This window comes from Copidosoma floridanum, unplaced genomic scaffold (genome assembly GCF_036245765.1).
Source record: "Copidosoma floridanum isolate Cflo_tuat_1 unplaced genomic scaffold, Cflo_Japanese_pri ptg000021l, whole genome shotgun sequence".
Lineage (NCBI taxonomy): Eukaryota > Metazoa > Arthropoda > Insecta > Hymenoptera > Encyrtidae > Copidosoma > Copidosoma floridanum.
In genome coordinates this window covers 7,558,036-7,572,637 of record NW_028321898.1, presented here as the reverse complement: position 1 = coordinate 7,572,637, position 14,602 = coordinate 7,558,036, and the positions used below count along the sequence as shown (strand labels likewise).

The following is a 14,602-nucleotide window of genomic DNA, read 5'->3' as shown; positions in this document are numbered from 1 at the left end:
CAAGCTTGTTAATATGTTATGAAAGTAAGCTCCCGCCTTAGCTGCAGTGATACTGCAATTTCCAGCAGTGCCGTGCTCATCCAAAAGTTATAGGGAAGTGATAAAGCCATGTTTGACATTGTTTAGTATCAGTTGCTCCTCTTTTTGATTAGGTTTAGTCATTTGAGGGCCCGTTTTCGTAAAATATTCCCATCATATTATGGTCTTAAATGTCTACACACCATTATTTTTAATTATACCACCTGAATTATGTTCACGATCCCTTGAATCAGCGTACCAAACATGCTGTCTTATTACCTGATGGCCACATTTTGTTTGAACTGCACACTGATCACTGTAAAAGAGCTAGTAGTTCACTGCTTTGATACCAATAAGTAAATCTGCTGAAGATTACTCTGGAACATCAAATCTAAAAACGAAAAAACATTTTTTTAGAAATAATACTTATGATCATCAATTTTTTTACTTCATTTGCATTTTGGAGATATATTTAAATTTTATAGAATAAATATTAATTATTTGCTAAAACAAAAAAATAATTTTTTTTACTTTGTACTAATTTTTTTTTATCTTATGTGAAAAACCAAAAACACGTTTAAAGTTGTTCCAGCTTGCCTTAGCAGAACTTCCTACTTACAGTTGTTCTTTTACTGCAGACAGCTATCAACGCGTCAAAATTAAAATTGCCTTTAAATTTGCATGAGTGAGTGACTAATAATTTAGAAAACAGTACGTAAAAAAAAGTAATTGGCTTTTTGAACATTTATTGAAAATGCCTGGAATAAAGTCTACTGTGCCACCAGATAAAGATGTAATCCTTAATATTGATATTTTGAATGACCAGTGTAAATTAAAAAGTAGAAGTGATAAGGTCTGGGTTGATATAAATGACAATTTATCCCAACAAATCAGCACCATCAATTTATATTCAATAGTTAATCATGATAGGCATGGCATTCGTACTTTTTACTTAGAGAAGATCAATCTTACGTCAGATTTTTTATTGAAAAACGCTGAAAAAAATGAAAAAACATGTAAGAACACAATAGATGTTAAAAAAGTGAGACTGTCAAATGGCGAGTGTGATGATAATGATGATAATGATGATGACGATTATACTGACATGAAAATTCAATGGGACTCGATGGTCAAAAAAAAAAAAATTCAATTTTCAGTAAAATTTACTTCAACTGAGTGGGATTTCATAAAACCTTACCAAAAAATTTATGCAAACAAGAGGGTTGTTAAAGTTTTAAAACCAGGTTGGACAGATGCCATCGGTAAGGTTGCATATAAGAGCCAAAAGTTGCCCTGTTGTTTTCATTTCACAAGACAAAGAGTTAGAGGCAATACATGTTACATTTTAGTCGAAGGATTTCGTAATAAGTGTAACAATTATTTAGGAGCTACATACTTTTCAAAACCTACAGATAGTAAAGAAGTAGAGTGCAAAGTGATAACAAACAACTCAAAAGGAATAAGGCACCATAATAAAAGGTGCTTGGCAGGACCAGAAAGACAAAGAGTAAAAAATAAATCCAGAACAACAACACCCACACAATCGAGACTAAATAACGCAGAAAAACAAATGGATTATAATGATTATGCATCTCCCTTCGTTTACAAACTAAAAACCTACCACAAAGCTAGTCAAGAAGCGAAGTACGGAAGCCTTGGACTTGTGCGTGGAGGGGAGTTCAAATCTATGGATGGACTTGAAATATAAGATCCAACAATGAGTGCATATATCAGAAATATTGGGTATGATAAGGCTTACATTACCTACTGGTCCAAGGAACAGATAGAAAATTTTAATAATGTCTTGATGCTGCTCGATAACCCCCTTTCTTTAGATGCAACTGGTTCCGTAGCCCTTGAAATCAACTTTCCAAGTGAAAAAAGTGGTCACATTTTCTTAAGTGTGCTTTGTACTTATAATAATCAAACAATTGTCCCTATAACACAAGAACTTTTAGAAACAAATACCAGCAACTTTCTTTGCTATTGGCTAAGAGACTGGCAGGCGTCATAGTACATGGAACATGCAGCCGCATAAGTATTGGAAATATGCTTGTACCACGTAACATGGCGATATATGTGGCAACTCAGCAAACTGCATACTCAAGGCGCAAGCAGCTGCTAACACCTCGTATCTCCTTCTAACTGCAAAGCAGCATGAGCTGAGCTAACCCTACCATTCGTTGCCTCAGCTGCGGGAGAAGAAAAGAGACAGAGCAAGCTGCAGCGGCGCCGAGTTCACGCATTTAATCATATTGTTCCTTCTAGCCCACTCCACCTTGTGCCCAAAAAGGACGGCTCATTCCAGGTAACAGGCGACTACCGCAGACTTAACTCTCAAACAATACCAGACATGTACCAGCTGCCCATCATACAGGACTTGCTACAGGAGAGCCTAGGTAAAGTGTTTTCAACGGTCGACCTGCAGAAAGCCTTTTGTCAGATACCAATAGCTGAGGCCGACGTTGGAAAAACGGCAGTGACAACGCCTTTTGGCCTATTTGAGTTTCTGGGCACTTCACTAGGTCTGCGAAACTCAGCCCAGTCAATGCAAAGAACGATCAACCACATTCTGCGCAAGCTGCTATTTGCCAAGGCCTATATTGACGATATTTTTGTCACTTCTTCTTCATACGAGCAACATCTAGACCACCTTCGGCAACTTTTCACAGCTCTTAGAGAAGCCCAGCTCAAGGTCAACCGATAAAAGTGCACCTTCAGAAATCCGCAAGTACTCTACCTAGATTTTCAGGTCTCTGAAGATGGCATACAACCGCCAGAGACCAAGGTCACTGCAATAAGAAACTTTCCTAAGCCAACTGATGCTTCAGAGCTTCGCCGGTTTCTAGGGACGCTTAATTACTACAGGCTCTGTATTCCACACGCTGCCGACATACAAGCACCACTCCATAAATTGCTCAAAGGCCGAACTAAAAAAAAGAAGCTTCCTTGGACCACCACAGCAGAACAAGCCTTTTAATCTTGCAAGGACTCCATCATCGAAGCAACTTGCACCATCTTTCTGCGTCCAGGTGCGCCACTAGCCCTAAGGACCGATGCCTCAGATATAGCTATCGGCGCAGCACTAGAATAGCAAGATAAAGACAGCGACCACTAGGTTTCTTCTCGAGAAAATAAGACCTGACGCAGAGCCTCTACAGCACCTTCGATCGCGAACTGTTGGCAATCAGTGCTGCCCCAAAACATTTTCAAAGAATCCTGGAGGGCCGCCCGTTCACTACGTTCACGGACCACCGCCCACTGATTTTTGCGCACCGTCAACGCTCCGACAAAGCCACACTGAGACAAGTTTGCTGCCTCGAAGTCATCTCGCGGTTTAACACCGTGTTAACGCATGCCCGAGGCAAGGACAACGTCGTTGCAGATGCACTGTCTCGAGCATGTTTGCCCGGAAACGACCTCCTGCAATCCTCTGCCGTGTCAAGCTCTGTCTCTGAGACCAAAGTCAGCAACAACACAGGCCCTCAGCCAATTGCTATCACTGCATCAATCTCGATGCCTTGCCGCTTGAGTCCAGAGATCATCGCAGCAGCACAAGCCACCGATACCGAACTACCAGGTCTACTAGAAGACTCCAGTCTACAACTGCAACAGCTTGTCATAGACGGACACTTCCTCTGGTGCGATGTAGCCAACAACATTGTCCGGCCCTACCTGCCTACAGAACTTCGTCGCACGGCTTTTGAGGTTATACATAACTTATCGCACCCCGAAGTCAAGATCACTGCCCGTACCATTGCACAAAAATACGTTTGGCCAGGCGTGCGCAAGGACGTCTCTGCTTAGTCAAGAACCTGTGTTCCCTGCCAAACCGCTAAGATGAGCCGCCACAACAGGTCTGCCCTCGATCGCTTCGCAGAGCCGGACAACAGGTTCGAACATATACACATCGACCTCATCAAGCTCCCTCTAGTCCAGGGCATGCAGTTTTGTCTTACGATCATCGATCGATTCTCGCGTTGTTCTGTGGCGATCCCACTACCCCAACACTCAAGCCAACACTGTAGCAAAGGCCTTAAACCTCTGGATCAGTGCCCATGATACTCCTATCTTTATTATCTCAGACAGAGGGGCACAATTTGAGTCCGCACTCTTTCAAGAACTGGCCAGTATGATCGGCACCACGCACGTCAAAACCACCGCATACCACCCTCAATCGAACGGCATGGTCGAGCGCCTCCACCGGACTCTCAAGGCCGCGCTCAAGTGCTCATCCCTGCCTTGGGTCGATGCACTGCCTTCGGTACTTCTTGGCTTAAGAACGACATACAAAGAAGACCTAAAGGCCTCTCCAGCAGAGATGGTCTACGGCACCTCACTCCGGGTCCCAGGAGAATTTTTTACGACTACTTCCAAGAAGACAGCTCAACGTTCGTAAAAGGTTTACGACAACTTTTCAAGTCCCTCAAAGCAGTTCCAGCAGCACACCATTCGCCCGCACGGTTTTTTGTTTTCAAGGATCTTAACAAATGCTCGAACGTTTTTAAACGAGATGACAAAATCAAGAAACCACTGGAGCAGCCGTATACAGACCCTCATTGTGTCATCAATCGCAACGATTCAAGAACGTTCACAATTGAAGTCGACGGGGAAGCCAAAGTCGTCAAATTGGTCTCTACAGACCAATTGAAACCAGCCCACTTTGAATTGGCAAAGCCGCCCTGTACTGCCGAAGAAACTCTACCTCATTCAGTCTCATCCTAGCCCATGAACCCGCTGCCCGTGCTTTCAGGCAATCCAAAACAGCCAGGGCGATCTGTATCGTTCGCAGACTCCCCGAAGCTTCTCACTGAAAGGGGAGTGAATGTGGCAACTCAGCAATATATGCAAGCTGCACACTTAAGGCGCAAGCAGCTGCTGACACCTCGTGTCTCCTTCTAGCTGCAAAACAGCATAAGCCGAGCCAACCCTACCATTCGTCGCCTCAGCTGTGGGAGAAGAAAAGAGACAGAGCAAGCAGCAGCGGCGTCGAGTTCACGCATTTTAGCATATTGTTCTCTCTAGCCTGCACCGTCGCCTGAGACGGACGTTGTGTCTTTTTTACTTGTACATTAAAATAAAATTTTTGTTAACCGTTGTCGAGAGTCTTTTTTCTCGACCCAGTGTTCCTCCTCTCGTATCTGTACACAGAGGCACCTTGTTACCACCAGAGCCTCACCCTTGCTTCATTCCCCATGTATATATGTGATAATGAGAGGAAAAGTTGTACAGGCCTTATGGGGAAACTTTTTGTGTTCAACACCTTTTTTACCACGAAAAAAATAAGAATTTAATTTCTCTCACAAGGCCTGTACTACTTTTCCTCTAATTGTAATATACATATATATCGCCATGTCACGTGATACAGGCATATTCCCAATACAGTGTGACGTAGTAATATGAATACGAAGTCAGTGAGAGATCAAAAAGGCCTTCGAGATGGCACAACTTGACCACTTTCGAGCTCGTACGACCAATTCCGAATACTACAGCAGCAGCTAAATATATGTATACACACGTCTCTCTATTGCGCGACTGAGTGGAGTGGGGGAAGCATGTCGGTCATTTTAAATCTATCACTTTTTTCCAACTTACTCCCAGCCCCAGAATGTCCCATAAGAAGCTTCGCTTCAAAAATTGATTGCGGATGCGACTGTGATTGTGCTCTTGCACAAAAAGGTGGTGGTCTCTTTACACGCTTACAGCCAAAGATTTTCTAATACTGTTTGAAAGGATCGATCATAGTAAAAAAATTTCCGGTGTTTTTCGAAATATAATTATTAGAGTAACATATGTACAAGTGCCTCGAGGGATGAGTGTCTCCGTAGATATTATAAAAATTATAGAGAAGAAAAGAGTATTACGTACTTAAAACAATGATAATTTATGTCTAGCGAGGGCTCTTATTTGCAGTGAGGTCTATATAAATAAAAATAACACTGACAAACATGGGAAAGAGTGGAAAAATATTACAAATGAAAAAGAGCAAGATACGGGTCGAACAATATGCCATCAAATTACAGTTCATTTATCAACATAATGTATTACAAAAATACTGAACATTATAATTAAATTTCAAACTTTTTAGCAACTAAAACGAATACATTCTTCTGTTTACCGTGTAGTAAAACACAAACAAATAGTGAATCATTCGTGTCCTTTTTTTTGCACGGCATGTAATTCAAACTTTTATTGTAATAATAATACTTCCGAAATGAAAAAAATTAAATGTGATGACTGTAGGCGTATCTTTTATGAAACAAAATGTTATAAAAATTACGAGCGTCCAGGATCATATGCAGAAAGAGAAACACACTGGGCAGCAAAGAGATCTGTATACGATGCCTTAAAAATGTGCAGCTTTAGTGCAAAGTTTTATTACTTAGCAAAAAAAAAAACACGAGTGTAAAAAAAAATACTGTGGACAAAGTAAAAGCATACATGATTTGAATGAATTGTGTATGATTCATGCTGTGAAAAAGAAAAATTGTAAGAAAAAGAATTGTTTTACTTTTTATTGTTTTGAGACACGTCAAGACGATTCGGTAAAAACACGCATACATGTTCCGATTTTATGCGTAGCTCAAATTTAATGTAAAGACCGTCTGGATTTAGAATCATCCATTCGTAAATTTTGTGGTATAAAAGAAACAATTTTTCAAGGTGTGGAATGTTAAAAAATGTTTGTTCACTCTGCTGTACAAAAAAAAATGATACATTTTTTTTATTTGTAGCCCACAATACAAAATCGTTTGGCGCTCAATTTATTTTATAACATCGATTATGAGCGCTAAGGAAAGGGGGCTGTATGCAATTTTGGGTTTCCTCTATAATTTGACGTTATTATATGTTTTTTGGAACGCTGAATCTGAACTCCGAGGTAACCAAGCCCAATTCCTGGTCAATTTTGAGGCATAACCTATTTTTGGCCAAAAATTGATTTTCGAAATTAAGATGTCTACGTCATTCTACTTTGTAATTTAAATGTAATTAAATACTAATAAAATAAATTAGATGAATTTTCAGATTACTATTCGGAAATTTAATCAAACTAGAGGTTATGACAATTTTTTTTGATTTCTTAAAATTCGTGAATCTTTCGAATAACAAGCCTTGTGCGTGAGATAGTTAGAGTAAATAATTGTATAAAAAGGTTGTTTAGTCTATTAAATCGAAAATTCGATGTTACTAGGCATAAAATATCAATTGTAACATCGAGCATTCCATTTTATATACTGCCAATGAACCAGCGCATGATGATTTCTACTCTCCTTCTCCTTAAGTTGGAGATTGCATCAGGATCCAGTTTTTCCCTAATTTAAGGGTTAAAACGACTTTCAAATATAAATTATTATTTTATCTAAAAATCGAACGTTGTTTATGTACATTGTTTATTTTTATTACAGTCTGAAAATTTGTATAATATTTTCTAGATACTAGTGAGTTTTTCTCCCTGCATGCTTGGTGCGCCAACTCTGAAATTATATTTATTTTTTAAGGTCAATCAAATAAATTGAATATAAAATTTTCAAACAGTTTACAAATTGATATGACCATGTACTGGATTTTGTAAAATTTAGTTTTTAATTTCTCCGCTCTTGATTAACCTTGAACGATCACATGAACTGAAAACGCTTTAGCCACGTGACAATCAATCGTTGATGTTGGATCTACTGTAGTCCAAAACGTATTACCGCTCAATTATAAATTTTAGTTAATGTCAGTGATAGTTATTTTTTTGTCTCTTCTATCAAAATCATTTTTGTCTTAAAAATTGTAGTTTAAATGAAATTAGTGCCAAATCGCACGTGTAAAAAATGTTCAACAAGATTGTGTGGATGTAGGTCATCTGGTTTCTCTTGTACATCTTTTTGTCATTGTCGATAAAAATAATAGTTGTAAAAATCCTTTTGAAAATCAACAACAAAGCACCTTATATTTTTGAATATAGAAGGAAAACTTGATCAATTCAAACAATATCCCTCAGGGTGAAAAAAGTTGAAAATTACTTGTCATTTTAAATTTATTATGAATTTATTTGCGTCTATTCATCTTAACTTATACAAAGCTTATTATTCAAAAGATTAAGAAATCTTGAAAACCAAAAAATTTGTCATAACCTCTATTAATTATGTTTTGGATGTAATTAAATTTTGGACTGGTCATCTTGAAATTCATCAAATTCATTTTATTAATATTGAGATACATTTAAATTCAAAAGTAAAAAGAGAAACTTAAAATTTGGATTCAGCACCTCAAAAAAACAAAAATAATGTCAAGTTACCGAGGGGACTGAAAATTGCATACAAGCTCCCTCACCCCTCCTAGCACCCGTACTAATCTTATTTTTGAAAACATAACACCTGAAGTTATTTTAAACGCGTGAAGTATCATACGAATGACCATTGGAAAAACCGAATTTGTCGATAGTCATAATTATTTACCAATGAAATTAGCACTGTTACTGAAAGCCTCTAACTTGACGGATGATTTCAAAAAAGAGTATTTTCCTTTTTTTTACGTCTAAAAAAAATTTTAATCACAAAGGACCGTATCCATCAACTGAATCTGTTTTGCCAGGCACAATGATTTCAAAAGAACTGTAAGAGTTGGTACTTAAGTATGACCAAGTTATCAAGAAAAAAAAGAATTCGATTTGCAGAAGGATTTAGTATATTTTTCATACAAGATGTTGAAATATTGCATCAGGCGTGTACAGCTTTTAGAAAAATCTATCTATCAGTCAGAAACGTCGACCCTTTTGTAGAAAGCGTCACGATTGCAAGCGCCTGCTTAGTTTTATTGTGAAAAAAAATTTTTTAAAACGACACAATAGATATTATTCTTGAAAACAGATGTACACGCTTAGGTAAATTTTCAGAAGAATCGAATAAATAGTTACTATGTGAGGAAAAAATTAGAAATACTGAAATAATCCGTGCAGGTCGTTCATTAAAATACCGATTCATAAGAAAACCCGTAGTCAATGGTTTTTAAAACCCATAGTCGGAGAAAAAAATTCTAAGGGTACAGTTTTTAATTTCATGGTTGTTATTTTCACGGGTGTCCGTGATGTTACCCTGATGAGCAAATGAAGAAACTAACGAATATCGAAAGGTATGCAGAACGTTATGAAAACACGCTTCAAATGACCTCGAGAAAAATAGAAAACAGTTATAATGTAATCGAGATGTGGAAATGTGATTTTGACAAATATTTGGAAAAAAATCAAGAATTTCTGAATTTTTTCAGAATTTACTGGATAGCCTATAATAGTATTTTAAATCCCAGAGATAATTTTTTCTGGTGGACGAACAGGAATCACTGTTAAACGTGTGACACGCTAGCCGGGGATTACGACTAGCGTGTGTGTGTGGTTTTTACCTTAATCTTTTTAGTTATTTATAGCAACACGAAGTATAATATTATATTTAGATTCTACTAGGGAAAGGGACCGGGATTCAGCTGGCAGTGTACAGTGCTGACTGCAGCAGCATGTAGTGCAATATAGCAAGTATCGTAGACTAGCTTTTTATGACCTACGTAACGGCACTAGTCTGCTGCCACTACAATCAGCACGGCACACTTCCAATTAAAAAATAACACTTTGCATCTAGTTGTGAACTTAGTGGTTATTAAAATCCACCTAATTACTGAAATATAAGATTCTAGTGGCACACCACGATGACGCTCCCTATGATGTGGCTTACTAATCTGTGTGTTGCTATACTTTAATAACTTCCGTAGGGGTGCTTCGGGTTGACTCTATTTAAACATTTAGGGATGGGTAGTTATGGGAGGACCACTTTCACTCACTGCATGCACAGCACTAAGATAACCTGGCGTCACCTACCTGTTCAATATTTCGGCCGGACTAATCGTCTTGTTCCCGGCGATGCTGCGTGCGTCACGGGCAGCGGAGAGCTTGGGCGACCTGGTTAACGTCGTCGAGGTTGTGTGTTGGCACTAGCTTGCAGTGTTGCGGCTACTTAGTGGCTCGGCAGGCGAGAGTCTGACGTTGCCACGTCGTGCAGCACCAGTACCAGCCTCGCAGCGAGCCCAAGTGTCTATCCTTGTCTCGCCGCGCAGGCGCAACGTACTCTCTACGATCTGCCACACACACCACCCGACACGGCCTCACCGGTCGACCACCGCTACCAAGCTATCTCCCAATACACTGACAGCTATCGCTCACGGACCTACAGCCTACTTTCATGATATTTCTCATATACACATTACTAAGGTGCCTTTGTAGGACCATGGGAGGGAGAGTCAAGCCACACATACACGAGGGAAAGAGAGAGCTATCTTTGAGACTCTTGCCGTTTATTCGCTATGATAAGGGCTCTGTGACGTGCTTATACACACCTTTGATTCGCCACGTCACAAACGATATAACGCTGAAGAAAATTAAAAAACAAATTATTTTCCTAGCAGTGTAAAAACAGAAGCCGAAAAAAATGATTATATGATTCATTATGGAAATATAAAAAGAACAAAACAAGATATAGAAATAATATTTTAAAAAATGCAGGTTGGCGATGTGTAGCCAAGTTATGTTTAAATAACGTTTGCGGGAAATTTGGTCAACGGGAAAATCTTCCTAGAACGACCATAGTCAATGATTGCAAACTCTCATTAAAGCTGTTAATTGATCAAAAAATTCGCGTTGAATACTGTCTTCCTGCAAACGATAATGCAATATAAGTTACATAGAGGTACAAGGATGAAGCCGCACTTTCATCCCCCTGTATAAATGTAGCTATAGCTGCTTACACAACAGCTCAAGCACGATTAAAATTGTACTCATATTTAGAAAATTTAGTCGAAAAAGTGTTATATTATGACACTGATTCGGTTGTATTCATAAGTAACACTAAGGCACCTAGGAAATATAAACCACCTACAGGATCATTATAAGGCCAACTAACAGATAAATTGGAGGAGTATAGTGAAGGTTCTTTTATAAAAACTTTTGTGTCTGGAGGACCAAAGTTTTATGGTTATCACGTACATATCCCAACCAGTGAGACACATAAGGTACGTAAAGTGAAACGTATTCGCATCAACTACCAAAATGCTTCAAAAATTAATTGCGGTACGAGTGCCTCGATAGTTGATGAAAAATTTTAAAATCATAGTGATTATAAGGATAAGAAAAACAAAAACAATGTTATAACTACACGAAAAACAATGATGAAAAAAACTAACATTCACGACATCGTAACGGTCATCGAAGATAAATGTGCACTTGTCTTAAAAAGCTTGTTTTCTCTAAAAAAAAATGCTCTTATCCATTCGGCTTAGAGAAAATTAAATCATTTTCAGAAAAGGATTTAAGTATTAATTCGTAATCTTTTCTTAGTTTTCCTAGGCTTATACGCTACCTTACACAAAATAAACTAAGGAGTCGATACTTGTCCCTGTCAGTTTGCACCAAATAGTACCCCAGTTTGTAAGCACTAGCCTGATTTTTAAAAATCTTTGGAAGGAATAGCATGGCACAGCATGCTTCATGGTTTGTATGAACTTAAAAATATAAGATAAATAAATGAGTTTTATACATTCCTGAAATTTTTATTATGATTAAATATAAGAGAATTATATTATTGAATGTTAACATCTTTCGTAATACACGTAGAGCTGTACGTATAAAATGTAAAGTGAATCCAGAAACGGTTTTATGTACAAAAAAATGTCAAGGATAAGGTAGAAAGTGGATGGTATTCCGATTGAAAGAAATTTTTAAACATACACAGTTTGGATATTATAAACATTATCGAAAAAAAGGAATATAAATCTATGGAATTTAGTATATCTAATAAATACTCAAAAAAGTTTTCGAGTAGGTTGATAGGGAGTTATCCTATTTATAAGCTTATGTGACTACAACGTTTATTGTGTGATTGATAAATCACTGAATTGGATGAAAAGAAAATGTAAAAAGTATATTTTAAAAGCAAAAAATCAAAAGCAACAAACAAATACACTTAAATTATTTCAACTTCATTTATACTCCTCGAATATGAAATGTCAAGTAGTGTTTAGAAAGGGTGTATCAATTTGTGTGTAAAAGTGTATGTTAATGTAAAGTTCATATAATTAATAAACAATAAAACTCAAATGAGTACAAAAAGTTTCATTTTCTTGCGTAAACGATTCTTTCAATACTATTTTTCTAGTTTTAATTATTATTTTATAAATTTTCTTTTGAAGAAAACGGAACTGATGATGATCAAACAGGGCCATATAAGTAACAGGTGAGTCACCAGGCTTACTAGGGTACTGAAACCCAGTAAAATCAACTCTTACCGTGTCAAATGCACTTAGCATGGTATTTAAATAAATGGTTATTCCATTTATTGTATCACTGGTAAGAAAAATATAAAAACTATTAAAAATTAATCCTTCTTAGATGAAAAAAAGCCGCTAAATCTTTATTTTTGGCTGCTCGACGAAAACGCACATACGTGAGATCGGTCCAACAACAACTATTTAACCGAGATATTCGTAAAATATTTCCTAATCCACATAAAATTACTCGAGGCGATAACCTCAAAAAATGTTGTTCTAACTCATAAATAACTATATTTTATTCTATCGCAGATTGCGACGAATCAAAAGATTTTTCTGTATCCATCTTTTTACTTCTGTTCCCACCTTCTGCTATGTATACAACGTGTCCATTTATTATTATTCTTATTGCTATATGCACGTGAGGTTGTGAAAACAATATTTTTCTACATTATTAAAACACCTTTGAATTTAAAAATACGTTAACTATACACATTTTCAAAGGCATTTGTCTTAATTTTTGTAAAAAAAATGTGTGTTTCTCTTTTTAAGATTGATGACTTTTGACACATAATGTCAGATTTCTTTTCACTGTCAAATTCTTGTATTTTTGAATCCAAAATTTAACAATTAGAATCTTCGTCAATTAATTAAATATAAAACGAACATGATGTGTAAAAGAGCGAGATCCGCATATTTTTTGTAAGACCCACTAATGTTTCACTATCATGTTGCCTTGTGTTTTAAAAAGACGTCATATTTTATTTTAAAGAGCAATCCGGCCTTTTAAGTACCAGATCTTAAAAAAGAACAGGATGAAAACACATACGTATATCACGCTTTTCAGGTTTAAGACTGACCTAGTAAGGAAGCGTAAAATGGGAGATCCCTCAGTTTAGTCAAACAAATATGAGTATGATGGGAAGAAGGATAATACTTCTTATCTAAAGGGATGCAGCTACATAATACATGTGCGCTCTCTAGGTCAGCTTGACTCCCTGAGGAGAATCAGCTATACCGTTAACGCTGCCGCCGCTGCTACCGCTGCTACAAACGGGTTTATTTGTTTTTTTTAATTTCGAAGTAAACCTTCTTTAGTCACGCCTTATAAGGGAGTTAACCCGTGAAACGTGTGTGTGCGTGTGTACACGTAAATAAACGTGCATAAAGTATTACATATGTATAATATAACAATATAATCTCTCAAAATTAGAAAAACAGTCATTTCTCGAAAAGGAAGTTAGATAGACCCAGAATAACTATTTTTACGCGTGGCCACGGTAGCGCAGTATTTTGGGTTGTGGTTCTTATAGCTCAGAAAGCTGGTAACACAGGCTTCCAAATTCGAGACGCTGTCTTAACTCACTTGACTCGCACTTCTGAGAATCTACTTTCTCACTTGCGTATTCCAACTGTGGTTCGATGGTTCAAAAGCCGTGTAAAATGAGGTCTCCATTGCTGTGTAAGTGATTATTGTCACAACTAAATTTGAGGCGGTTTTTTAATATGCCAATTACAATAGCATACACGTGCACAGAAACACAGCAATGCAGAGCCTATTGGTCATAGTTCTCAGAAATGGCTGTAAAAAAAGAAAAAAAAACTGTTCTTACGGGTTTTTACAAGGAAACTGCATGATCAACGCATACTAAGTGGGTTTGGACTATGCACAAACATAACCTTATTTTTCTCGTTTTTCGACTGTATCTTGGAAAGAAAAAAAAAAAAAATATTTTATTTAGTATGTCATGTTTGAAAAATTAATACGAACGTTAACAAATTTTTCAAAAAATTTTTGTTACAACATAATCTCTCCAAAGTAGAAAAACAGTTGTATCTCGGAAGGGAAGCCACATATGCCAAAAATAATTCCACGTATGGAAAAAAGTATACAGGTGAAAAAATGTTACATGGATTCATACTAACAATCGTAATAATTCTGAAAATAGTAAGTTATATTTCAGATGCAAAGCTACATTCGACTTATCTCACCCATTAATTGATTTATTTTCTATTCTCTATCATTAGTTATAAGAATAATTGTCACGTGAATGAATCCTACATTCTTATTATGAATTTTCAGATTAGTAGAAACTAGTAAAGCATGGGTTAAATTTTAATATTAAATTATAAATAATTATAGAAAACGAATTAAATGAAAAATTATAACTTTACATTGGAAAATAAACATGTCTACTTTTTTTCTTAATCCCAGTCAGATAGAGCAGATTATTTAACTGTCATGGTAAAGGAAATTTTTTTTAATTTTCACTCGTCGGATACAAAGATC

The 14,602-nt window shown here is 36.9% G+C and overlaps 1 protein-coding gene across 2 annotated transcripts in view; it reads left to right on the top strand.

Annotated features, from left to right (window-relative positions):
• Positions 1-14,602, top strand: part of ND-13B (NADH dehydrogenase (ubiquinone) subunit ND-13B) — a 137,535-nt gene that overhangs the window by 13,247 nt on the left and 109,686 nt on the right. The gene's annotated exons all lie outside the window — the stretch shown is intronic.